We start from the raw sequence: 26352 nt of genomic DNA, 5'->3' as shown, positions 1-26352 counted from the left end.
ATTCTCACTCACCACCCACACCATTCATCCCACTCACCCACCCACCACTCAACCACATTTTCACTCATCCACCTCACTCACCAACCACACCACTCACCCCACTCACCCACCCGCTCACGCACCTTCCACCCCACTCAACCACAGCCACACCACTCACCCGCTCACCCACCCACTCACCACTCAACCACCTCACCAACCACACCACTCACCGCACGCAGTCACCCACAACACCACTACATTTCGTGTGCCTTTATTTCCATGTCAAGCCCCGGCGAGCCACAGAGACCACTTCACATTAATTCTAGATTTGAAGCTTTCGTGACTGCAAGGATTCATATTCTTAGGTTTTTTCGGTAAAGTCACGTAGGTAAAACATTACAATTAATAAAAGTAAAATAAAATAAAAATCACGACGTTTCGGAGGCAACACAAGCTTCCGTCTTCAGGTGGAACCGTCACAGCCACGACAGCTGTGTCAAGTAAATGAGAGATTTCAGGAGCTACCACTCCGTTTATATATAATGGTTGGAGAGGGTGGAAGGGCCAAGTACAGCACACTTTTTATTCATATGGTAAGGTGAGGCTTAAGAGGGTGAGCCTTTGTTATGGAGAGGTACGGTTTGTGATTAAGCCTGACCTACATAACAAGTGTGAAAAAAGAAACAACTAAACATGGTAAAACAAGCCTGGCTGTCTATCAATAAACTGTAATAGTTGTCTGTCAAATAAGATTGGCCAAATAAGTGTAGTTAAATCTTTTTTTGCATGGTTAATCACATCTTTCCAATGATTACTCAGTTTGTAACCATCATCATTCACATGCTAGCCAGTGAGACTGCAGGTCTCTCTGCTTGACCAGGTTAAACAGAAACCCCTCGTGCTCACCAGCGAGACGCCCAGGCGAGACACAAAGTCAGACGAGGCTGAGACATCCCTGATGCTCGGACAAGAGACACGCAGAGTCGCCAGATAGACACTCCTCATGTTTCCCAGAGAGACACGCAGAGTAGCCAGATAGACACCCCTGATGCTAGCCCAAGTGACACGCAGCCACCATATAGACACCCCTGATGATTGCCAGAAAGACACCCAGTTGAACGAGGGAGACATTTATACGAGTCAGATCGTCACCCCTCATGATAAACAGAGAGGCACGCTGATGAGCGAGAGAGACATCTATATAAGCCAGATCGTCACCCCTCATGATACACAGAGAGGCACGCTGATGAGCGAGAGAGACATCTATATAAGCCATATCGTCACCCCTCATGATACACAGAGAGGCACGCTGATGAGCGAGAGAGACATCTATATAAGCCAGATCGTCACCCCTCATGATACACAGAGAGGCACGCTGATGAGCGAGAGAGACATCTATACAAGCCAGATCGTCACCCCTCATGATACACAGAGAGGCACGCTGATGAGCGAGAGAGACATCTATATAAGCCAGATCGTCACCCCTCATGATACACAGAGAGGCACGCTGATGAGCGAGAGAGACATCTATACAAGCCAGATCGTCACCCCTCATGATACACAGAGAGGCACGCTGATGAGCGAGAGAGACATCTATACAAGCCAGATCGTCACCCCTCATGATACACAGAGAGGCACGCTGATAAGCGAGAGAGACATCTATATAAGCCAGATCGTCACCCCTCATGATACACAGAGAGGCACGCTGATGAGCGAGAGAGACATCTATACAAGCCAGATCGTCACCCCTCATGATACACAGAGAGGCACGCTGATGAGCGAGAGAGGCATCTATATAAGCCAGATCGTCACCCCTCATGATACACAGAGAGGCACGCTGATGAGCGAGAGAGGCATCTATATAAGCCAGATCGTCACCCCTCATGATACACAGAGAGGCACGCTGATGAGCGAGAGAGACATCTATACAAGCCAGATCGTCACCCCTCATGATACACAGAGAGGCACGCTGATGAGCGAGAGAGACATCTATACAAGCCAGATCGTCACCCCTCATGATACACAGAGAGGCACGCTGATGAGCGAGAGAGACATCTATATAAGCCAGATCGTCACCCCTCATGATACACAGAGAGGCACACTGATGAGCGAGAGAGACATCTATATAAGCCAGATCGTCACCCCTCATGATAAACAGAGAGACACGTATATGAGCGAGAGAGACAAATATACGAGCGAAAAGGTCACCCCTCATGATAAACAGGGAGAGACCCATAGGAGCGAGAGAGACACGCATTCGAGACAGAGAGATATCCATTATGATAATCAGAGATTCTCAGATGAACCAGACAGCAGCAGCAGCAGCGTTCACCAGCTTCTGGTCTTGCTTGTGTTGCTTTGGCAGCTCGTACTTCTGTTGATGGGGAGGGGGTGAGAGTAGGGTGGGGGCGGTGGTGGTGAGGGGGGTTGTGGTGAGGGGAGGTGGGGGGGGAGCGGTGGGGGGGATAGGGCGTCTCTCGTTTGGATCGGTGAGCGAGATGGTGAGTGAGATGGTGGGTGAGTAGGTGATTGAGCGAGATGGTGAGTGAGATGGTGGGTGAGTGAGATGATGAGTGAGATGGTGGGTGGGTGAGATGGTGAGATGGTGAGTGAGATGGTGAGTGAGATGGTGGGTGAGTGAGATGGTGAGTGAGATGGTGAGATGGTGAGTGAGATGGTGGGTGAGTGAGATGGTGAGTGAGATGGTGAGTGAGTGAGATGGTGAGTGAGATGGTGGGTGAGATGGTGAGTGAGATGTTGGGTGAGATGGTGGGTGAGATGGTGAGTGAGTGAGATGGTGGGTGGGTGAGATGGTGGGTGGGTGAGATGGTGAGTGAGATGGTGGGTGGGTGAGATGGTGAGATGGTGGGTGAGTGAGATGGTGAGTGAGATGGTGAGTGAGATGGTGAGTGAGATGGTGGGTGAGATGGTGAGTGAGATGGTGGGTGAGTGAGATGGTGAGTGAGATGGTGGGTGAGTGAGATGGTGAGTGAGATGGTGGGTGAGTGAGATGGTGAGTGAGATGGTGGGTGAGTGAGATGGTGAGTGAGATGGTGGGTGAGTGAGATGGTGAGAGAGTGAGATGGTGAGATGGTGGGTGAGTGAGATGGTGAGTGAGATGGTGAGTGAGTGAGATGGTGAGATGGTGAGTGAGATGGTGGGTGAGATGGTGAGTGAGATGGTGAGTGAGTGAGATGGTGAGATGGTGGGTGGGTGAGATGGTGGGTGGGTGAGATGGTGAGTGAGATGGTGAGTGAGATGGTGAGTGAGATGGTGAGTGAGTGAGATGGTGAGATGGTGAGTGAGATGGTGGGTGAGATGGTGAGTGAGATGGTGAGTGAGTGAGATGGTGAGATGGTGGGTGGGTGAGATGGTGGGTGGGTGAGATGGTGAGTGAGATGGTGAGTGAGATGGTGAGTGAGATGGTGAGTGAGATGGTGAGTGAGATGGTGAGAGAGTGAGATGGTGAGTGAGATGGTGAGTGAGATGGTGAGTGAGATGGTGAGTGAGATGGTGAGAGAGTGAGATGGTGAGAGAGTGAGATGGTGAGTGAGATGGTGAGTGAGATGGTGAGTGAGATGGTGAGTGAGATGGTGAGAGAGTGAGATGGTGAGAGAGTGAGATGGTGAGTGAGATGGTCATGCAGGTAGAACATAAAATAAATCGCGACGTCGTGCTTTATTTAATTAGATACCTACGTTACTTTAGCGAAAAAAAAACAGAGAGTACGAATGAATTCATAATCAACGTTTTTGGGTTTAGATCGCGTTATTTATAAATGTGTCGTAACCCTCCACCATCCGACACGGCCAATCAGTAAAAATGTGTCACGTTGACAAAGACAAATAGTTCACTGCTTTAGCCCCATACCGGTGTGTTGAAGCCACAACATTTACAATTTGAGTAGCACGACGTTTCGCTGGTAATTGCATCCAGCATCATCGGGCAATTCGCCAGAATGGTGAGGCTCTGCTCTGTCTCCCGTTCTTATGTAGAGGTGTAATTGTGTATGGGAGCGGATGGCAAACAAACACAAGGGGCGTGGTTAGGGCCGTACACATAGGAGGTGGCCACACCGACGTCCGCACCTGCATCCCCCACGGGCCCCTCCCGGGGGGGCCGCGGACTATAAGAGGGGGTGAGCCGGAGGGCTCGAGGTCGAGGTATCAGCTTTAACCAGCGAAGACGGAAGACCAGCTAGAATAGGCCCCGGAGCTCCCCTGGCTCGCTGTCCTTAGCAGGGCCGACCAGGGCAAGCCGGTGGCGTGGCCCCGAGAGCCCAGACTGACGAGCAGGTCTGGGAACTCAGGGGGTCGGATCCCAGCTTGACCAGGGCTGGGACAGGTAGCCTCCCCTAGCTCCCTAGTGGAGGACTTGGGCTTAGGTTAGCGGGGCTTAGATGTTGTGTCTCCCTGTTAGCCGAGTAAGGGGACGTTACCCCTTAGGTCCTGTGTATACTCGCTAACTGTATACAAGTTGTGTTAATAAATAAGTGTGCCTCCGATCCCGTCGTCAAGCCTCCTGAGTAATTACTACATCTGGTGTCAGAAGTAAAACGTCCAAAGATGGACACACGAGGGACGACACGTACCAGGGAGTCGGAGAGGGAGGACACCGCGGCCGAATCACCACCAGAGATGGCCGAGGTCGGATCGGAGCAGCCGGGGCCAAGTACACCCGCGCCGCTACGACAGGAGGGGGGGGATGCGTCGGCCGAGGGACTTCGGCTGGCTCACTCCCGCCTGGCGGAGCTGCTCTACGCCGCGGCCGCCGTGTTGGAGGAGATCACGCGGCTGGGAGCTGGAGGGGCTGCGCGGGAAGACGGCAGCAGCCGACGCACGCCGGCATTTCCCGCCACCCCGACGCGGCTCGCGGTTAAATTTCCCGCCATCACTACAGTGCGAGCAGAGGGCGGGGCCGGCCTGCGTCAGGTGACTGCTGAGGGCCAAGCACGAGCCGTGACATCATCAACGCCGGCCAGCGCGTCAACAACGGAGCGACCGGCGATGCCATGCTCACAGCCCGCCCACACTGTAACGTCGGCTGGGAACGAGGGAGCGAGATCCGCAGCCACGGACGTCGCCTTACAACAGCGACTGCCGCCTCTCAAGGAGTTCGTGGGAGCGGCTGGAGATTGGGGCGGCTTCAAAAGGCGGTTCATCGCTCATCAAGAGATGGCGAACTGGACGGACGCCGAGGCACTATGCGCGCTGCCGGCGATGCTGGACGACGACGCCCTGGCTACCCTCACCTCGGCGCCTAAGGAAAAGCGCGCCACGCTGCACCTGGCGCTGCAGCTGCTGTCAGCCGTCTATGGGCCGCCTTCGGACTGCAGGCAGCTGTTCCACGATCGGCATCGGGGCGCCAACGAATCGCCCCTGGCCTTCCGAACGGCTCTCCTGGCCCTGGCAAAGGCAGCTTTCCCGCGGATGGACGAGGAGGGAGTGGACGCCATGGTGGCTGAAAAGCTGCTGCTACTCGCCGATGAGCTGGACATCGCCGTCTTGGCTCAAGACGACGGAGAGATGTCGTCCCTGCTGGTCGCGCGGCACATCCACGGGGGCTTGCGGTCCCTGCGTCGCAAGGCTGCCAAGGGGGTGGCCGGCCATGCCATGGCGGCCACCGCCCTCCCATCAGAGGAGGTCTGCGGGGTGGAGCGGCGGGGGGAATGGAGATCGGCGGCACCGCAGGCTCGGAATGGACCGAGCCGCCAGGAGCAGCCCAGGCCATCTGGGGCGCTCACACGCTGCTACAACTGTGGCCTGCAAGGCCACGTTGCGTCAGGATGCCGGGCTCCCCGTCAGCGCGGAGCGACACCTCGTCAGGACGCCACGCCGTCTCCACCCAAGCTCCAGCAGAGAAATACGGCGAGTCGTGGCACCTCACACGTTTGGCCCATGCACACATCCGACACACACTCACGCGCTCAACTGAACAGGGTTCGAAAATCGCCGCCCATCGCGCGCGATTGTTCTGAAATGCGGCGAGCGCTCCAACCGGGTCAGTGGTCGGAGCTCGCCCATCGTGTCGTTGCTGCGTCGGCGGGATCATCGGTTGTGGTCGGTCATATTGATGGGGTAGAGGTGCGGATTTTAATTGACACAGGGGCATCGGCGACCATTATATCTGATTTGATTTATAACATCCTTCCCGTTCAAAGTCGTCCCTTGCTCCCTGTTGACGTGCCATGCTATGCTGCTAACGGGGGCTCGCTGGGCATTATTGGGCAAATCCGCGCCAAAATTTGCATTGGAGACATTAAATTATCCGGGCCTGTTTTGGTTTCCTCCTCACTCGCGGTTCCGTGCCTGTTGGGGACGGATTTCTTGGCCAAAATGCCCATCCGTATCTTGATTGACCAGGGGTGCATCGAGCTCCCATCGGGCCGACGTGTTACATTTTTGTCTTCCCCCACCACGGAGCGTCGGGCGTTTGCCACCGTGCAGGCGCTCGTGACAAAAACTGTGCGCGTACCCCCGGGGGCTCAGATGCTCGTCCCTCTTAGGTTGCGTCGGCCGTTTGCTAAAGGGGTTGCGGATCGGGGGGTCTTGTTGGGACCATCTCGGGCCGGGGTCAATGGACCCGATTTGCTAGCGGCTCAGACCATGGTGAAAGGGGATGGGGACCCCTTCATTGCAGTCCTTAATGTAGGATCGCGAACGGCCGTGGTTCCTCAAGGGACCGTGCTTGCACACGCAACGCCGGCGCCCTATGAGGAACCACTCGTGGGTCAGGTAACCACCGATCCTCCGTCGCGACCGCATTCGGACTGTGATGACGGATGGCTGGATGCACTTTGCGCGGGATCTGTGGATCTGTCCGACACGCAGCGTGCGCAGCTGCGAGTTCTCCTGAAAGAATTTGCCGACGTTTTTAGTAAACACAAATTTGATATTGGTTGTACTAAATTGCTGCGACACCATATTGACACGGGTGACAGCGCGCCAATCCGCCAAAATCTCTTTCGGCTCAGTCCCGCCGAAAAGGATCATGTCAAATCGGCTGTTGATGACATGCTAGCCGCCGATATCATTTCCCCTTCCAACAGCCCGTGGGGCGCACCGATCGTTTTGGTGAAAAAACACGACGGCTCACTGCGGTTTTGTGTCGACTTTCGGCGATTGAACAAAATTTCTGTGGCAGATGCGTACCCGCTTCCTCGAATGGATGAGTCGCTCGATGCCTTGGCGGGGGCGCGATTCTTTTCCACCCTCGATTTACTATCTGGATTCTGGCAGCTTCCTCTGGATGACGAATCAAAACCTAAAACTGCTTTTCGGACACCGCAAGGTCTCTTCCAATTTAACCGCTTGCCGATGGGCTTACATTCTGCGCCGGCAACTTTTCAGCGGTTAATGGAACTGGTCTTGGCAGGCTTGCAATGGGATTCGTGTTTAATTTACTTGGACGATGTCATCGTCTTTAGCAAATCCTTCGAGGAACACCTCCAGAGGCTGCGTGCTGTTTTTCTCAAAATGCGGGCTGCCAATTTAAAATTTAAACCGCAGAAGTGCCATTTGCTCCGCGAATCGGTGCGGTATTTGGGTCACATTGTTGGGCGCTCGGGGATATCCACTGATCCCGCCAAAACGGAATGCGTCAGCTCCTGGCCGACTCCCACCTCGGTGGGAGAGGTCAGGAGTTTCATTGGGTTCGCGTCGTACTATCGACGGTTTGTGGCTGACTTCGCTACGATCGCGAAACCATTGCATGCCTTGACGTCCAAGGGAGTCAGGTTTCATTGGGGGCTGGAGGAGGAGGCTGCTTTTCACGCCCTCCGGAATGCCCTGGTGGGGGCTCCGCCGTTGAATTACCCCGACTTCTCACAACCCTTCTTGCTCGATACAGATGCAAGTAACACGGGCATCGGGGGCGTGCTGTCCCAACTCATTGGGGGCGTAGAGCATGTGGTGGCTTACGGTAGTCGGGTACTGTCTCCAGCGGAACAACGGTACTGCGTTACCCGTCGGGAATTATTGGCAATTGTTTATTTCATTCAGCAGTACCGCCCATATCTGTACGGTCGGCGTTTCACCGTCCGTACAGATCATGCGGCCCTACAGTACGCTCTGCGGGTTCAACAACCATCGGGCCAGTTGTCTCGATGGTTGGAGATTCTCCAGGACTACGACTTTGTCACCACATATCGTAAGGGCGTCCGCCACACGAACGCTGACGCCCTGTCACGGTTGCCACCCACTTCGGAGTGCGCTTGCCTCCTGGGTTCGGGGCGTTGTAGGCCCCCGAACGTCACCACCGATTCGGTCCTCGTGGCCGCCGCCGATGCGCCTTTGGCTTCGGGTCCTATCGAGCAAGAAGGGAGGGATTCGTTGCTGGGGTTGTCGGTCGCGGAATGGGGACGCCTCCAAATGGAGGACACCTCCCTCCTCGCTCTGCGCCGTCGCGCAGGGGGGGTTGGGCAGGGGGTGGCGAACATTGACTCGTGGGGGTTGTTCCAGGGTCTTTTAATGCACTGGGACGGAAAAACCCGCCGCCAGCAGCTCGTGGTGCCTGCAGCATTGAGGGGTAAGGTGGTATGGGCTGTTCATGAGCGGCTTCTGCACTTGGGGGTTCACAAGACCTTTGCCACGCTCCAGCTCGATTTCTTCTGGCCGGGCATGGCAAAGGACGTGGGGGATCTCCTGGGGTCGTGCACGCAATGCGCGCAGCGAAAGCCACCAGCTAGGGGGTCCAACCCTCCGCTGCAGTCCATAAAGGTTTCCCGGGTTAACGAGCTCGTTGCGCTAGACATACTCGGGCCATTTCCCGCTACACCCAGGGGGAATAGGTATTTATTGACAGGGGTCGAATACTTCACGAGATGGCCTATGGCCTGGCCCCTGGCCAACCAGTCGGCAGCAGCCATCGCGGAGGCCTTTGTCCAGGGCTATGTCCTCGACAAAGGTGCTCCGGAACGGCTGCTTACTGACCAGGGTAAGAATTTTTCGGGAAAACTCCTCCGCGAGGTGTGCGACCTCTTGGGTACGGAGAAAATTCGGACCTCCCCGTATCACCCTCAAACTGACGGGATGGTGGAACGGCTACATCGGACCATCACATCTATGCTGTCCCAACAGGTGTCCGAATCCCAGACAGATTGGGACCTTCGCATAGCCGGTGTGTTGCAGGCCTACAGGATGGCTCCCCATGCGGCCACCGGATTTTCCCCTTTCTTTTTAATGTATGGCCGCGAGGCTAACCCCCCTGTGACGACCCAGCTGAAGCTCTCGGCGCCTCAGGCGAAGTCTACCTTGTCCGAACACGTTAAATTTAACATCAGCAAATTGTCTGAGGCGCGGGAAGCGGCCGTGCAAAATTCTGAACTCCGCCAGAAGGCGAACGAGAGGCTTCGGCTGGGGCGGGTACATGTGTTCAAATGGAAACCAGGGGACAGGGCATGGTTGCACTGTCCCCAGGTGCCACTGGCAACCTCGTCAAAGTTGGTACGGCCGTGGCGGGGGCCAGTGGAGGTCGTACAGGTCTTACGGCCGCAATGTGTTCGCGTCAAATGGGGGAGGCGTCGGTGGTACGTGCACCCCTCAAGGTTGAAACCGTTCATTGCGCCGGCCCGTGGTTCACACACACACACGCATGGCCAAACGTGTGAGGGGTCCGCCGACTCCCCGACGTCGCTGCTCTCGCCTAACATGACATCAACTGTTCCATCTCCAGGTGCAACAGGAGTGACGGGTCCACGCCCGCCAACCCCTCCCGGAGGGGTCGGGGGTCACTCGGCAGCGACGCCAGACTCTCTTGCACCCGGACCGTCACCAACCACCACTGAGCGTGCCGGGTCGAGCCCTTGTGACGGGCCCGCCGCGAGAACGCGCGCCAAAACGCGCAGACTATTGTGAGGTCGGCCGTTGGGGGGCCCTTGCGGACAGTGGGGGAGGGGCATCCGGAGCGCGTGTATATATGTTGGGTTTGCGGAATGGGGTATTTATTCGGGAGGGTGCGCCGGGTTATTTTTTTCTCTTTCTTCTTCTACCTGTTCCTGTTGTTGTTGTTATGACTGTTATCGTTCTTGTTAAATTTACGCGAGGCACACACGGTTTTGGGGAGGCATGCACCTTTATTCTGGTTTTGTTGCAGCCGGGGACGGCTGCGAGCTGTACGGGGGGGGGGTGATGTAGAGGTGTAATTGTGTATGGGAGCGGATGGCAAACAAACACAAGGGGCGTGGTTAGGGCCGTACACATAGGAGGTGGCCACACCGACGTCCGCACCTGCATCCCCCACGGGCCCCTCCCGGGGGGGCCGCGGACTATAAGAGGGGGTGAGCCGGAGGGCTCGAGGTCGAGGTATCAGCTTTAACCAGCGAAGACGGAAGACCAGCTAGAATAGGCCCCGGAGCTCCCCTGGCTCGCTGTCCTTAGCAGGGCCGACCAGGGCAAGCCGGTGGCGTGGCCCCGAGAGCCCAGACTGACGAGCAGGTCTGGGAACTCAGGGGGTCGGATCCCAGCTTGACCAGGGCTGGGACAGGTAGCCTCCCCTAGCTCCCTAGTGGAGGACTTGGGCTTAGGTTAGCGGGGCTTAGATGTTGTGTCTCCCTGTTAGCCGAGTAAGGGGACGTTACCCCTTAGGTCCTGTGTATACTCGCTAACTGTATACAAGTTGTGTTAATAAATAAGTGTGCCTCCGATCCCGTCGTCAAGCCTCCTGAGTAATTACTACACTTATATAGAGCAGCAGCAGAGTGACGTCATCATTAACTCATTAACTCATCAGGTGCAAAGATTCAAGGGGGGAGTGATTGTAATTATATACTAGATTAGTAATCAGGCTATTGTTACGATGCGAGTTGTAGATTAGTAATCATTTGGAATGTGTTTTATTGTGATTATGCTACATTAGTAATCAGTTAGTGGTTGTTTCCCTTATAAGGAATTGTAATGTATCTTATTTAATAATACGCTTCCAGGCTGCACTAAGCCTGTAGCTGTCTGAGCGATTAAAGTTATTTCTGTTTCTCTCAATTTCAATCTATTCTCTAATTAGTCTTTGCCAGTAGTAACTAGTTTTACACAACACTTCCACGTTGTCAAAATCAATTGAGTGTCCCTGTTGGCATGCATGTTCTGCTACTGCCGACAGTTGTGTTTGTGATAGTTTAATATTTCTCTGGTGTTCTTTTAGTCTTACACTAACGTTACGCCCTGTCTGTCCAATATAGCATCTGCCACATACACAATTAATCCGATATACACCTTCTGTTGATAATTTAGGTAATTCGTCTTCAGTGCACGTTACTAGTTGTTGAATTTTGTGTACTGTACCAAATCTTACTGTAATGTTTTGCTTTTGCAAAACACGGGCTAATTTATCAGTTACTCCTGAGATAAATGGTATTTTTATTGTTTTAATAATCTGATCGCTTTCAGCAGTGTTGCCTTGCGATTGTAAGTTGGCTTTTAGTGCTCTGTTAATTTGAGCATTATTGTAGCCATTCTGTCTTAGTGCTTCTTTAACATGTTTAATCTCTCTCACTAGACTTTCACCATCTGACACTGTTTTAGCCCGATGTATGAGCGTCTTGATAAGAGAGGATTTCTGAGCTGGGTGATGATGCGAATCTGCATTCAGATAGGCATCCGTGTGCGTTTGCTTTCTGTAAACGCTGTGTGTTATTTTACCATCTAGGCCATGCCCAAGTAAAATATCCAGGAATGGGAGTGTGTTATTCACCTCCATTTCCATGGTGAACTGAATGGCCGGGTTTTGTGCATTGAGATGATTTAGAAAATCGTTAAGTGTATCTTTACCATGTGGCCAGACAACCAAAGTGTCAGACAGCTACAGGCTTAGTGCAGCCTGGAAGCGTATTATTAAATAAGATACATTACAATTCCTTATAAGGGAAACAACCACTAACTGATGACTAATGTAGCATAATCACAATAAAACACATTCCAAATGATTACTAATCTACAACTCGCATCGTAACAATAGCCTGATTACTAATCTAGTATATAATTACAATCACTCCCCCCTTGAATCTTTGCACCTGATGAGTTAATGATGACGTCACTCTGCTGCTGCTCTATATAAGAACGGGAGACACAGCAGAGCCTCACCATTCTGGCGAATTGCCCGATGAGGAGGGGGGGGGTTGGTGGTGTGGTGCCTCTGTATCTCTGCTGGTGTTGTGCCAAGTCTCGGCTCCCTGGCTGCCTGGCCAGTAGCAGCCTCGCAGGCCCTCGGGGGCATGGCGACCAAGCGCTCTGGGGTGGTGAGCCAAGGTGAGCGGGCCGGGTTGGCTGCTGCAGAGGCGGAGGATGGTGAGGTGGGACTGCCTGGAGGAGGGAGACCCGCAGAAGAGAGGGACGAGGCGCGCGCCTACCTCGAGGCGAGCGGAGGAGGACGCCTGGTGGCAGCGGGCGAGGAAGGGAGAGGAGCCGACGAGGAGTGGAATGGTGTCGGCCAGCCCAGGAGAGGAGGCGGAGGAAGCACCGAGCTCGGTGGGCCTACAGGCGCAAGGTGCCCAAAGCGACGCTGTCCAGGCAAGTCCTGGACCTGTGGGGGCAGGGCGGCCCCAGGAGCGCGCAGGGCGGTGGCGCGGAGGATCGGGGGGGAACTTCACCCCGATACACGCCAAGCGGCACAATTGTGTACGGATGTCCTTCAAAGAGGACGTGCCAGAGGAAGTCACTATCGACAGACCGAGGTTCGTGTGGTCTGTGATGATAGAAACTCTGCGAGTGGATCCTGCGGATCTGTTTTGTTTGATTGCCCTGCCAGGTGGCCGGGCTTTTGACGTGAGCTTCAAGACAAGTAACTTGCTGCAACGCTTTATGACTTTGTTCGAGGAGAAGGCGGGGGAGAGGCCACTGTCACTGCTTAAGCTCCAACTGCTCTCCGAGCTAGACACAAAAATTGTCACCGTGTTTTTGTATAATGAGACTCTGCCAGACCACGACGTCGAGGTGTGGCTGAGGCAGCACTGCCTGGTGCTTTCGGACAGTAAACGGGTCCAAGACTCTTTAGGGATCTGGACGGGCACCAGACAATGGCGAGTGAGGTTGAGAACGGCAGAAGGGGCTCTGCAACACATCCCGAGCGCCCTGAACATTGGTGGCAATAGGGGCTACGTGGTGTATGCGGGGCAGCCGAAGCTCTGCAGGCGATGTGGGGGAAGCGGCCATCTGGCTGCAGCGTGCAAGGCACGGATATGTTTCCGATGCAAGGCACGGGACCATGTTGTGACAGAATGCTGTGCCCTGGCATTGTGCAACCTATGCGGGACTAAAGACCACCTGTACAGGGACTGCCCGCTGTCGTACGCAAACAAGGTCCGCGCACATAGGAGCAGGGTGGCGGATGGAGAAGGGGAGGTGGCCGAGGACGGGCTGAAGCCAACGCAGCCCGGCGGGAAGATGGAGGACGGGGGTGGAGAGGTGGGCAGGCGGGGTACGCCACTGCAGGACGGGAGGGAGGAGGGGGAGATGACGTCGGAGGAAGACGCGGATCCCACGGGCCGGCAGGTGGAGCACCCCGGGGACGAGGAGCCCGTGGGAAAACCCCCCCCGACCCAACGATGGTTGACTGGGCGGAGGCGGTGGAGGCGGGGGAGGACGGAGAGGAGCAGCAGAGGGAGAGCACCAGGAGGGAGAAATTCAAGAGGGTGGTGAAAAGGAAGCAGAAAGCGCTGCGTGGCCCAGCGAGGACGACCCGCAAACGGGACCTGGAGGCAACAGACTCCTCGATGGACGCGAGGTCGTCGGAAGATGGTGCCGTGGTGGCTAAGGCCAACCAGGGAAGAGGGCTGCCCAAGGAGCCTAGGAGAGCGGAACAGTTGCAGGGATTGGCTGACACAAACCTGTACGAACTATTGGACGACGAGCCTGGGTAGGGAGAGGCAATTCTGGGTATGGACCTCACGGTAGCATCGGTAAACGTGAGGGGAATGTGGGGCAGGGCTAGGAGGGGGGGCCATTCTACATTTCCTACGGTCCCTGAAAAAGGACGTTTACTTTTTACAGGAGTGCCACTTGCCATACTCCCTTGGTCGAGAGGATCTGGCTAGGGACTGGGAGGGACACTGATTCTGGTCCGGAAGCAATGTTAATAGGTGCTCAGGAGTGGTTATCCTCCTAGGTAGAAAGAACATAGTGGTGCAGGAGGCCCGAGAAGTGGTCCCGGGACGACTCCACTATGTCGATGTTGCATATGGTGGGGCGGCGGTCCGGCTGATCAATGTGTACGCCCCCACAGGCTCTCCGGAACGTGTGGAGTTGCTAGAGAACGTGGCAGCCTTGCTGCTAACACGAAGACACATCGTCATGGGGGGTGATTTTAATTGCCCTCTAACCCCGGCGGACACACTGCCAGTCGCCGGATGTCGAAAGTTGGACCCCTCCTCTAGGAGGCTGGGGGCTTTGGTTGAAGATTTTGATTGATTCTTACCGGTCGTTACACCCAAAGCGACCAGGGTTCACGTGGTCGAGTTGTTTGGGAACCTCACACTCGAGGATTGATTTCCTCTTTGTCTCTGCCAAGGTTAAGGTGGAGAGGGTGGAAAACGAACCTTTCTCTTTTTCCGACCATAAGATGATAGCTGGGGGGCTCAGAATCCCAGATGGGCTGAGGTTGGGAAGGGGAATCTGGCGCATGAACTCGGGACTGCTGGAGGACAAAAAGGTGGTGGAGGAATTTGTCAGGCAGTACGAGGAATGGAGGAGCCTGCGGTGCTGCTTTGGCACGATAGCTGAATGGTGGGGAATGGTGAAGGGGCGAATTAAGTCCTTTTTCCAGTCCCAGAGTAGAAGGAGGAGCGTAGGGGTTGTGTTGCGGGGATTGAATGAGAGATTGGAGGGAGCATATAAACTGATGGAACTGGGATTCCCCGTCATGGGAGAAATAAAGCAACTAAAAGATAGGATCTCTGCGGTGTGGGAGAAGCAGGCCGCGCAACTTGCATTCAGGGCTCGGGTGAAGGCGGTCGAGGAGGGTGAGCGTTGCACGCGTTTTTTCTTTAAGAAATGCAGGAAAGCGGACAACACAATCCGAGAATTGGTATGTCCCAGGTTAGGTAGACTCAAGCACAAAGAGGAGATAACGGAGGCTGCCAGGGGTTACTTCAAGGAATTGTACAGGAGTAGGCCGTCAGACGAAGGGGCGCGGCGCACACTGCTAGGGGGGGTAGATAGGGTTATTGGGACTCCAGAGGAGATGAACAAGCATATCCAGAGGGCAGAATTGGATGAGGTGGTGGGGGGATTACGTCGGCACAGTGCACCAGGTTTAGATGGGATACCGGCTGAATTCTATGTTACGTTTTGGGATACCGTCAGAGACGACATGTGGCAGATGTATAAGGAAATTACGGAGGAAGGCCCTGTGCCAGATTCAATGACAAGAGGGGTCATAACCCTTGTATACAAGGGGAAGGGGCAGCGCAGTGACCTCGGGAGCTGGCGCCCGATCACCCTGCTGAACACCGATTATAAAATCCTGGCCAAAGTTATCGCGGCGCGACTGGGGAAGGTGGTGGGGGAGGTGGTGGGGTCTGACCAGAAGTGTGCGGTTCCGGGCAGGCGGATATCCGATAACCTCGTTCTGTTGAGGGAGGTGGTGGAAACCACTGTGGAGAGGGGTAATTCATTGGGACTACTCAGTTTGGATCAGGAGAAGGCATTTGATAGCATCTCGCACGATTATTTGTTCGCGGTTTTGAGGCAAATGGGGGTGGGGAAACAGCTTATAGACTGGATGGGGAAGCTATATCATAAGCTCACAGGTAGCCTGCTAATAAATGGTGTCCTCTCGGAAGGGTTTCCAATTGGGTCCGGTGTGCGGCAGGGGTGCCCGATGTCGCCGGTGTTATTCATAATGTGCATGGAGCCTTTTGCCCAGGCTGTCAGGGGAAGCCGGCTGATTAGAGGGGTGAGCATGCCCAGGGTGTGCAGAACCAGCAAAAATTGCAACGTATATGGACGATGTTGTCATTTTATGTGGGAATGTTGCTTCAGTATGGGAGGCCCTAAGACTTGCGGATAGATTATTTTTGGCCTCAGGATTAAAGGTGAATGTAAGAAAAAGTGAGCTGCTGATATTCGGTGACCCCAGGTTATTTGAGGGCCGCCCGCCAGGTATAACGGTCCTGGTGGAGGGGATTCAAATCTTAGGAGTCGCGTTCTACAGGGAGGACTCTGCGGCTAAGAATTGGCGGGGAAAAGAGTGCATGGTGAGAGGCAGGCTGGCTGGTTGGGCAGACAGGTGCCTTTCAATGGAAGGTAGAATGTTGGTCTTGAGGGTGGAAATCCTCCCGGTGCTTATCTACCTGGCCTACGTGTTTCCGCCGGGGGCGCAAATGGCAAAAAGGTTGGAGCGCCTGTTCTTCAAGTTCATCTGGGGGGGGAGGGATGGACCGAGTGAAGAGAGAAACAATGTACAAACGTGCCTAGAACGGTGGGAGGGGGGCCCCGAATGTCGCGTGCATCCTCGACACGATTTTTGTCTGTAATACGCTGTGACTATATTTCTCCAACGGGCTCGAGGTGAAAGCCTCGTATTATGTTCTGTACAGACTGGCGTGGCTCCTGAGACGGCAAAGCATGGCGGCGTTGCCGCGCGGCACCCCCCTGGCTTGGCCTCAGGGGTGGTTGTGCACCGCGGTAAATGAATACATCACGAAGTACGAGCCGGACCGCACGGGGGTCGTGGGTTCCCAGGGAAGTCCTGGCGGAAATGTCGAAAAAGGAGGTCTGCACAGAGGTGCCAGGTGCTCGGGGTACCCGGGCACGACAAATTTGGGAAAACGTAGCATCGGCAGCCCTGACGAAAAGGCAGCGGGACTTATCCTGGCTGGCCGCATGGGACAGGCTGGAGTGCAGGCTATTTATGTGCTCCCGCAGATTGGCCCGCTCACCTGATTGCCCGAGAGGCTGCGGCCTGGGAGAGAGCGCTGCTCATGCCCTCGTACAGTGCCCATTTGCCCAGGAGGTGTGGGAGTTAAGCCGACCCCTGCTGTCCCATTTTTGCCCCGTAAAGGCCACAGCGCCTAATATGATTTGGGGGATGTTCAGGCAGAGAGCGGGTGGGGTCTGGGCTCAGGCATGGGCCGTCATAGGTGCCGTAAAAGAGGCCCTGTGGACGGCGCGCCAGAAGCTGATTAAGGGCGCCTATATGTCGCCTCCCGAGGTGTGCCGACTGGCCAGGGGGCTGTTGGAGAGGGTGGTGGAGGTGGAGCGGGCGACAACGGGTGGAGCGGGCGACAACGGGTGGAGCGGGCGACAACGGGCAGAGCAGCCACAAACGCGAAGTGGCGATGGCCGCCACCCAAGTGCGGGATAGGCTGAATTCGAAACGACCCCCCCCCCCCCCTTCGACGAGAATGGGTGGATGAACGTACCCCCCCCTTCCTCCGTTGCGACGGTGACTTCTTGTTTTTTGAGTAAAGGGTGTGAAAGAGGGAAACTCTATCGCGGCGTACTCGGTGCATCGGCTGTAAAAAGGATCCCCTGTTCCCGTTACGTTCATGTGGTTTTTCCGGTCTTTTGCTGTTATTTTGGCTGGAAGGAAATAAAAACCTTAAATCGCAATTACCAGCGAAACGTCGTGCTACTCAAATTGTAAATGTTGTGGCTTCAACACACCGGTGGGCTAAAGCAGTGAACTATTTGTCTTTGTCAACGTGACACATTTTTACTGATTGGCCGTGTCGGGTGGTGGAGGGTTACGACACATTTATAAATAACGCGATCTAAACCCAAAAACGTTGATTATGAATAACATTGGTCGCCAAAGCCTACGTGTTAAACTGACTAACCTCTGGGGAGGATCCTTTTCTTAAAACCAGAAAATTGGAGAAGCTCCACATTAAGCGGATGAAATTGATATCTTCATTGGCGTTCCTCAAAAGGTGCAGAGATTCGAAGGTAATACCAAACGCAGTTAAAATAACACATCACATAAAGTCTTCTAAGGCTAACAAAAAAATACTACACAAAGCTAGCGAATTATTATTAATAGAGAGAATACAACACAACAGGAGTGAATTATCCAACATTTCTGAATCGCTAAAGCATTTAAATATAAGCAAGTGTGTCCATGCATGATTGGAATATAATCGATACTATAACACAACAATCGGCTGATAATGTGTTTAATCTAACAAATGCTAACCAAATTAACAAATTTTCTAGACTTTACAATAAACAAATCCCTATTTAAAAACGAACAATTTAAAAACAAAACCGTAATGAACTTGACTAACACTGATTTAACCACTGACATGATTTCTGTCCTTTCTAAAGGCCTTAACTTTGCCGTTACCCTACGCACAATTCCAGTGGATGAGATAATTGCTGAGGTAGAATCAGCAGTAAGACTCCTTCCACATAATGAGGCAGAGATGACTAGACACGAGGTTGCCAAAATTATTGAGAATAGTAAAGTACCTAAAGTAAATATTAGCTCGAACGAGGCAAAAGCCTTAAGAGAGCTTCGCCTAAACAAAGATATTCAAATCCTAGCAGCTGACAAGGGCCGCACTACATTAGTGATGTCACGAGCCGATTATGATAATAAAATTAAAGATTTATTAGAGGAAAGTACCTACATTAAAATTAAACGAGACCCAACTAATACTTTGGAACGTAAGACTACTGCAATCATTGCAAATTCATTAATCCCCAAAAATGAGCAATTCCTAATTAAGCCAAGGGCTTCAAAACCACCTAGACTGTATGGGCTACCAAAGATCCATAAAGTCGGCATCCCTTTACGACCTATAGTCAGTACAATTGGCTCTGCCACATAAATTAGCAAAATATGTAACTAAACAAATACAGCCTTACATGGGTAGGACATCATCATTCATAAGAAATTCAGAACATCTTGTGAATATGATCAAAGATATTAAACTTAACCCTAATGATATTTTGGTGAGTTTTGATGTGATTTCGCTATTCACTAAGGTTCCAGTGAGCGAGTCGCTTAAATTACTTGATACACTGGTAAAGAATACAGGTTTACCAAAAGATATTCCGAAACTCGCAGACCATTGTTTAAATAACACTTACTTCTTATGGAGAGGCGAATTCTTTAAACAAAGGGAGGGAGCAGCAATGGGCTCTCCTTTATCTCCTGCAATAGCAAATTTGTACATGGAAAACTTTGAAACCAGAGCACTTGCCTCGAGCACATTAAAACCATCCACTTTGGTTGTCTGGCCACATGGTAAAGATACACTTAACGATTTTCTAAATCATCTCAATGCACAAAACCCGGCCATTCAGTTCACCATGGAAATGGAGGTGAATAACACACTCCCATTCCTGGATATTTTACTTGGGCACGGCCTAAATGGTAAAATAACACACAGCGTTTACAGAAAGCAAACGCACACGGATGCCTATCTGAATGCAGATTCGCATCATCACCCAGCTCAGAAATCCTCTCTTATCAAGACGCTCATACATCGGGCTAAAACAGTGTCAGATGGTGAAAGTCTAGTGAGAGAGATTAAACATGTTAAAGAAGCACTAAGACAGAATGGCTACAATAATGCTCAAATTAACAGAGCACTAAAAAGCCAAATCACAATCGCAAAGCAACACTGCTGAAAGCGATCAGATTATTAAAACAATAAAAATACCATTTATCTCAGGAGTAACTGATAAATTAGCCCGTGTTTTGCAAAAGCAAAACATTACAGTAAGATTTGGTACAGTACACAAAATTCAACAACTAGTAACGTGCACTGAAGACGAATTACCTAAATTATCAACAGAAGGTGTATATCGGATTAATTGTGTATGTGGCAGATGCTATATTGGACAGACAGGGCGTAACGTTAGTGTAAGACTAAAAGAACACCAGAGAAATATTAAACTATCACAAACACAACTGTCGGCAGAAGCAGAACATGCATGCCAACAGGGACACTCAATTGATTTTGACAACGTGGAAGTGTTGTGTAAAACTAGTTACTACTGGCAAAGACTAATTAGAGAATCGATTGAAATTGAGAGAAACAGAAATAACTTTAATCGCTCAGACAGCTACAGGCTTAGTGCAGCCTGGAAGCGTATTATTAAATAAGATACATTACAATTCCTTATAAGGGAAACAACCACTAACTGATTACTAATGTAGCATAATCACAATAAAACACATTCCAAATGATTACTAATCTACAACTCGCATCGTAACAATAGCCTGATTACTAATCTAGTATATAATTACAATCACTCCCCCCTTGAATCTTTGCACCTGATGAGTTAATGAGTTAATGATGACGTCACTCTGCTGCTGCTCTATATAAGAACGGGAGACAGAGCAGAGCCTCACCATTCTGGCGAATTGCCCGATGATGCTGGATGCAATTACCAGCGAAACGTCGTGCTACTCAAATTGTAAATGTTGTGGCTTCAACACACCGGTATGGGGCTAAAGCAGTGAAGTATTTGTCTTTGTCAACGTGACACTTTTTTACTGATTGGCCGTGTCGGATGGTGGAGGGTTACGACACATTTATAAATAACGCGATCTAAACCCAAAAACGTTGATTATGAATAACATTGGTCGCGGAAGCCTACGTGTTAGTACGAATGAAGTTTGTCTTAAAAAAAAAACATTTGTAATCGCAATTTTTTTTTATCAGAAAAAAAAATCGTTGGTTTGGCACCCACCTGCTTTGCTTGGTCCTGTGACGAGGCAGCGAAGCGAAACGTCCACACGGGTGCGCTCGTGTCAAGAGTTAAGTCCGCTGTGGGGGTTGTGGGGGGTGGTGGTGGACGAGATGGTGGACGGGGTGATGGGTGGGGGGAGGGTTTGGGTGTGGTCGTTGGGCAGGTGGGATGGTGGTGGACAAGATGGTGGACGGGGTGATTGGTTAGTGCGATGCGAGACCGCCATGATACAGGGGGAGGCTCTTTAAAACAGTTGAATACTTCAGAATTCACAACAATCACCACGTGAAATGCGCACCCCCCCCCTCCTCGTCGACCAACCTGGAGAATATTTCAAGCCCAAGGGATGCCACCACGTCGCCATTTTTTATTACGCCTTTGCTAGAAAGCGAGTTTATTTTGCCAATAATTTCATTTTTATTTAATTAAAATGTATTTTTTGTTTTTATAATTTCCAATTAATTGTTGCCATTATATTTATTTCATTATTTTTTCAACTTTATATATTTAACTTAACCGTTCTACGTTTGATTGTTCTATTTCAATTAAAGCATTTTAATAAGTACATGTCGAAAGCAATTAATCTCTGGCAAGTCCTCATCCATGCATGTAGAGCAGTTTCATATGTTGATGGTATCGTGTGCTAATGCTCCGTTACACGTTTTAAATCGATTACGCAGCGAATATTGAACTGCATGAAGTTCAATCTTGATCTGAAGTTATTGTGAGTGCAGGAATCCATACTCTTTGCTTCTTTCGGACTAAGTCATGCAGGTAGAACATAAGAGACATCGCGACGTCGTGATTTACTTAATTATATAGATACGTGACTTTATCGATAAAAAACAGAGTATGAATGAAGTTTGTCTTTAAAAAGATTGTAATCGTAAAATTTTTTTTTTATCAGAAAAAAAAAATCGATCGTTCGGCACCCACCCACCTGCTTTGCTTGCCCTGCGAATACTTTTTCTTTAAGTCCCACGAGGTGGCGAAGCAGACGTCCACACGGGTGCGCTCGTGTTGAGAGTGAAGTCCGCTATAAAGTGGTGATAAGTGCTCTGGGGTAGTGATCGGTGCTGTGGGGGTGGTTATAGGTGTGGTGGGGGTGGACAGGTGTGGTTGTGGGCGGGGCGATGGGTGGGTGGGGTGATGGGTTAGTGGGATGTGAGAACGAATCAATACAGGGGTGGGGGTGGCTCTTTCAAAAAGTTGTCGAATGCTTCCCAATTGACGACAATAATCACTCAATGTGCATCGCTCCCCCCCCTCCTGCTCCTCCTTCCCCGTGGCTCCCAACCTGGAGATGCCACTACGTCACCACTTCGGGCTGGCGTAGGGAGATGGGTTACGTTAGGATGTTGACCTAACGTGACCTGGGAATAGAAGTGGGAATCGGCGAAGCCAGGTTTACAGGAAACGGGAGGCAACGCCCTCGGGTAATGAAACATGATAGAGGTTGTTAGTAAGGAGTTGTCCCTCACTCACCAATACCACTCACCACAGTCTCACTCACCTCACCACTCACCACATTCTCACTCACCTCACCACTACCACTCACCCTCCCACAGCCACTCACCTCATCAATACCACTCACTCACCACATTCTCACTCACCCACCCACAGCCACTCACTCACCACATTCTCACTCACCTCACCAATACCACTCACCCACCCACAGCCACTCACTCACCACTCACCCACCTCACTCACTCACCCACTCACCACATTCTCACTCACCTCACCAATACCACTCACCCACCCACAGCCACTCACTCACTCACCCACTCACCACATTCTCACTCACCTCACCACTACCACTCACCCACCCACAGCCACTCACTCACCACATTCTCACCCACCCACAGCCACTCACTCACCACTCACCACATTCTCACTCACCCACCCACCTCACTCACTCACTACATACTCACTCGCCTCACTCACCACATTCTCACTCACCACTACCACTAACTCTCACCCACTCACCACATTCTCACTCACCTACAGCCACTCACTCACCACATTTTCGCTCACCACTACCACTCACTCACCACATTCCTACTCACCCACATCACTCACCACTACCACTCACTCACCCACAGCCACACACTCACCACATTCTCACTCACCTCACCAATACCACTCACCCACCCACAGCCACTCACTCACCCACTCACCACTACCACTCACCCACCCACAGCCACTCACTCACTCACCACATTCTCACTCACCTCACCACTACCACTCACCACATTCTCACCCACCTCACTCACCAGTACCACTCACTCACTCACCCACTCACTACATACTAACTCACCTCACTCACCACTACCACTCACTCACCCGCAGCCACTCACTCACCACATTCTCACTCACTCACCTCACTCACCACTACCACTCTCACCCACTCACCACATTCTCACTCACCACTCACCACATTTTCGCTCACCACTACCACTCACTCACCACTCACATTTTCGCTCACCACTACCACTCACTCACCACATTCTCACCCACATCACTCACCACTACCACTCACTCACCCACACACTCACCCACATCACTCACCACTACCACTCACCACTACCACTCACTCACCCACTCACTCACCCACTCACTCACCCACTCACTCACCCACTCACCACATTCTCACTTACCCACATCACTCACTCACCCACCACTCACTCACCCACAGCCACCCACTCACCCACCTCACTCACCATCGTGGTGCACAGTGTCGTGGTGCACAGTGTCGTGGTGCACAGTGTCGTGGTGCACAGTGTCGTGGTGCACAGTGTCGTGGTGCACAGTGTCGTGGTGCACAGTGTCGTGGTGCACAGTGTCGTGGTGCACAGTGTCGTGGTGCACAGTGTCGTGGTGCACAGTGTCGTGGTGCACAGTGTCGTGGTGCACAGTGTCGTGGTGCACAGTGTCGTGGTGCACAGTGTCGTGGTGCACAGTGTCGTGGTGCACAGTGTCGTGGTGCACAGTGTCGTGGTGCACAGTGTCGTGGTGCACAGTGTCGTGGTGCACAGTGTCGTGGTGCACAGTGTCGTGGTGCACAGTGTCGTGGTGCACAGTGTCGTGGTGCACAGTGTCGTGGTGCACAGTGTCGTGGTGCACAGTGTCGTGGTGCACAGTGTCGTGGTGCACAGTGTCGTGGTGCACAGTGTCGTGGTGCACAGTGTCGTGGTGCACAGTGTCGTGGTGCACAGTGTCGTGGTGCACAGTGTCGTGGTGCACAGTGTCGTGGTGCACAGTGTCGTGGTGCACAGTGTCGTGGTGCACAGTGTCGTGGTGCACAGTGTCGTGGTGCACAGTGTCGTGGTGCACAGTGTCGTGGTGCACAGTGTCGTGGTGCACAGTGTCGTGGTGCACAGTGTCGTGGTGCACAGTGTCGTGGTGCAGTGTCGTGGTGCACAGTGTCGTGGTGCACAGTGTCGTGGTGCACAGTGTCGTGGTGCACAGTGTCGTGGTGCACAGTGTCGTGGTGCACAGTGTCGTGGTGCACAGTGTCGTGGTGCACAGTGTCGTGGTGCACAGTGTCGTGGTGCACAGTGTCGTGGTGCACAGTGTCGTGGTGCACAGTGTCGTGGTGCACAGTGTCGTGGTGCACAGTGTCGTGGTGCACAGTGTCGTGGTGCACAGTGTCGTGGTGCACAGTGTCGTGGTGCAGCCAGGCCACCAAGATTATACGGCTTGCCAAAGATACATAAAGATACACCTCTTCGTCCCATTGTCTTTACTATCAACTCCCCCACCTATAAACTGGCTCGTTTTTTGTCTGAAATCTTACGGCCTTTCACTGGAAAAACCACCGCTGCGGTACTAAACTCTACTGACCTGGTATCGACAATCAAGGGGATTGCCCTGTCCCCAGACGACCTGCTTGTCAGTTTTGATGTGGTTTCCTTATTCACCAAAGTTCCTGTACCTGACACCATCGCAATCATTGAAGACTTGGTTCATCAAGGACTGAATGCTGGGGTACCCCCCCTGGTGAGACACTGCTTAACCAATACATACTTCACCTGGAATGGAACTTTCTACAAGCAAACCGAGGGCACCCCAATGGCCCCCCCCCCCCTATCTCCGGTTGTAGCCAACATCTTCATGGAGAAATTTGAGACTGACGCCATCAAGACTGCCACTCTACGCCCGACCTTATGGAAGAGGTACGTAGATGACACTTTTGTCATCTGGCCACATGGCCGGCATGCTCTAGACCAATTTCTCGACCACATCAATTCCATACACCCAGCCATCAGATTCACCATGGAAGTCGAAAAAGATGGCAAGCTACCCTTTTTGGATGTCCTAATTAAAAGGAGACCTGATGGTTCAATGAGCCACTCTGTCTACAGGAAAGCCACCCATACGGATTGCTTGCCTAAAACCGGATTCCCACCACCATCCATCCCAGAAGAATTCCCTCATCAAGACTCTATACCATAGAGCCCAATGCATTTCCGACCAGGAACACATTGGCAGTGAACTCAAACACATACGCCAAGCTCTTAAGGCTAATGGTTACTCTGACTACACAATCCGCAAGGCCATCACTCCAACCATCAAGAAGGATCCTGTTGAGGAGCCTTTCAAGACCATCACCTTACCCTACATTGCTGGGGTCACAAAAAAAGATCTCCAAAATCCTGATTAAACACAAGATCCAGGTCCGATTCAACACAGTACATAAAATCCGTGATCTGGTCCCGTCTGTAAAAGATGTGGTTCCAGACATACAGTACCCTGGCGTCTACAAACTAAGTTGCCTCTGTGGTAGCAGTTACATTGGAAAAACCAAACGACATGTCTCAGACCGCATCCGTGAACATAAAGCTGACCTGAAACACGGTAGGACAAACACCTCAGCCGTGGCAGATCACTGTTACAATTCAGTGGGCTCACATGACATTGACTTCTCCAAGACAGAGGTTCTCTGCAAGCCATCTGGCTATCATGAGAGATTCGTTCATGAGGCGATCCACATATACAAACACAGAGACAATTTCAACCGAGAAGATGGATTCTGGCTTAGCAACCATTGGAAGGACGTAATAAACCATTTCGGATCTTAACTGATTGTGTTCACGTTTACGGTGACTTTCAGACCGCGTTCCACTCACTGGCATGGTGCAGTGTGCAGAGTAATGTATGGTGTCGTAATTGTATAGTAAATATATAGCAGTGTGATACACATTAGGGTGGGTAGAATAATACATAGTGTTATATTAAAATGGATAAGGCAGCAACTGCAGCAGCAGCAGCAACTGCAGCAGCAGCAACTGCAGCAGCAGCAGCAACTGCAGCTCCCTTTGATGCTGTTAATCCTGCATAATGCACATGCATATGTAGTACTAATCACATTCCTGCATTTCCCATAAATATGCTAAATTCCTCTTGATATGCAAATTCCTTTGTCAAGGCGCCCAGCTTATATACGCTCCAAGCTCGTGCGCTGTTTCATTCAGACTCTGTCGCCTCGACGGACCTGGTTTTTACCTGAGGATGGCTGCTTGCGTTGTGGCCGAAACGTCGTGAGAATAATTTTATTATGTTTTATTTTTATTATTTTATTATTTCCCTTCTACGTGACTTTACCGAAAGAACCAAGAAGATGAATCCCTGCAGTCATGAAAGCTTTAAATCAAAATTGTATAGTAGTAGTGTATAGTGTAGTAGTGTATAGTGTAACGTATAGTGTAGTAGTGTATAGTGTAACGTATAGTGTAGTAGT

The 26352-nt window shown here is 51.8% G+C and overlaps 1 long non-coding RNA gene across 2 annotated transcripts; it reads right to left on the bottom strand.

Moving 5' to 3' along the window:
* Window positions 1–265: 265 nt before the first annotated feature.
* LOC144953643 (uncharacterized) lies at window positions 266–22321 on the bottom strand. 2 transcript variants are annotated; one of them, XR_013640868.1, is made up of 4 exons: window positions 21553–22321; window positions 20613–20689; window positions 19002–19065; window positions 266–2353 (listed from the first exon to the last, which is right to left on the bottom strand). It is a non-coding gene; the product is annotated as an uncharacterized LOC144953643 (long non-coding RNA). The 2 variants fall into 2 exon arrangements; XR_013640867.1 differs by lacking the exon at window positions 21553–22321 and having other exon boundaries at window positions 20613–20980.
* Between the last annotated feature and the right edge of the window lie 4031 nt (window positions 22322–26352).

The sequence above is a fragment of the Lampetra fluviatilis genome, chromosome 79 (assembly GCF_964198595.1).
Source record: "Lampetra fluviatilis chromosome 79, kcLamFluv1.1, whole genome shotgun sequence".
Taxonomy (NCBI): Eukaryota; Metazoa; Chordata; class Hyperoartia; order Petromyzontiformes; family Petromyzontidae; genus Lampetra; species Lampetra fluviatilis.
Note: the sequence above shows the minus strand (reverse complement) of the source record. Positions and strands in the feature narration are given on the sequence as shown.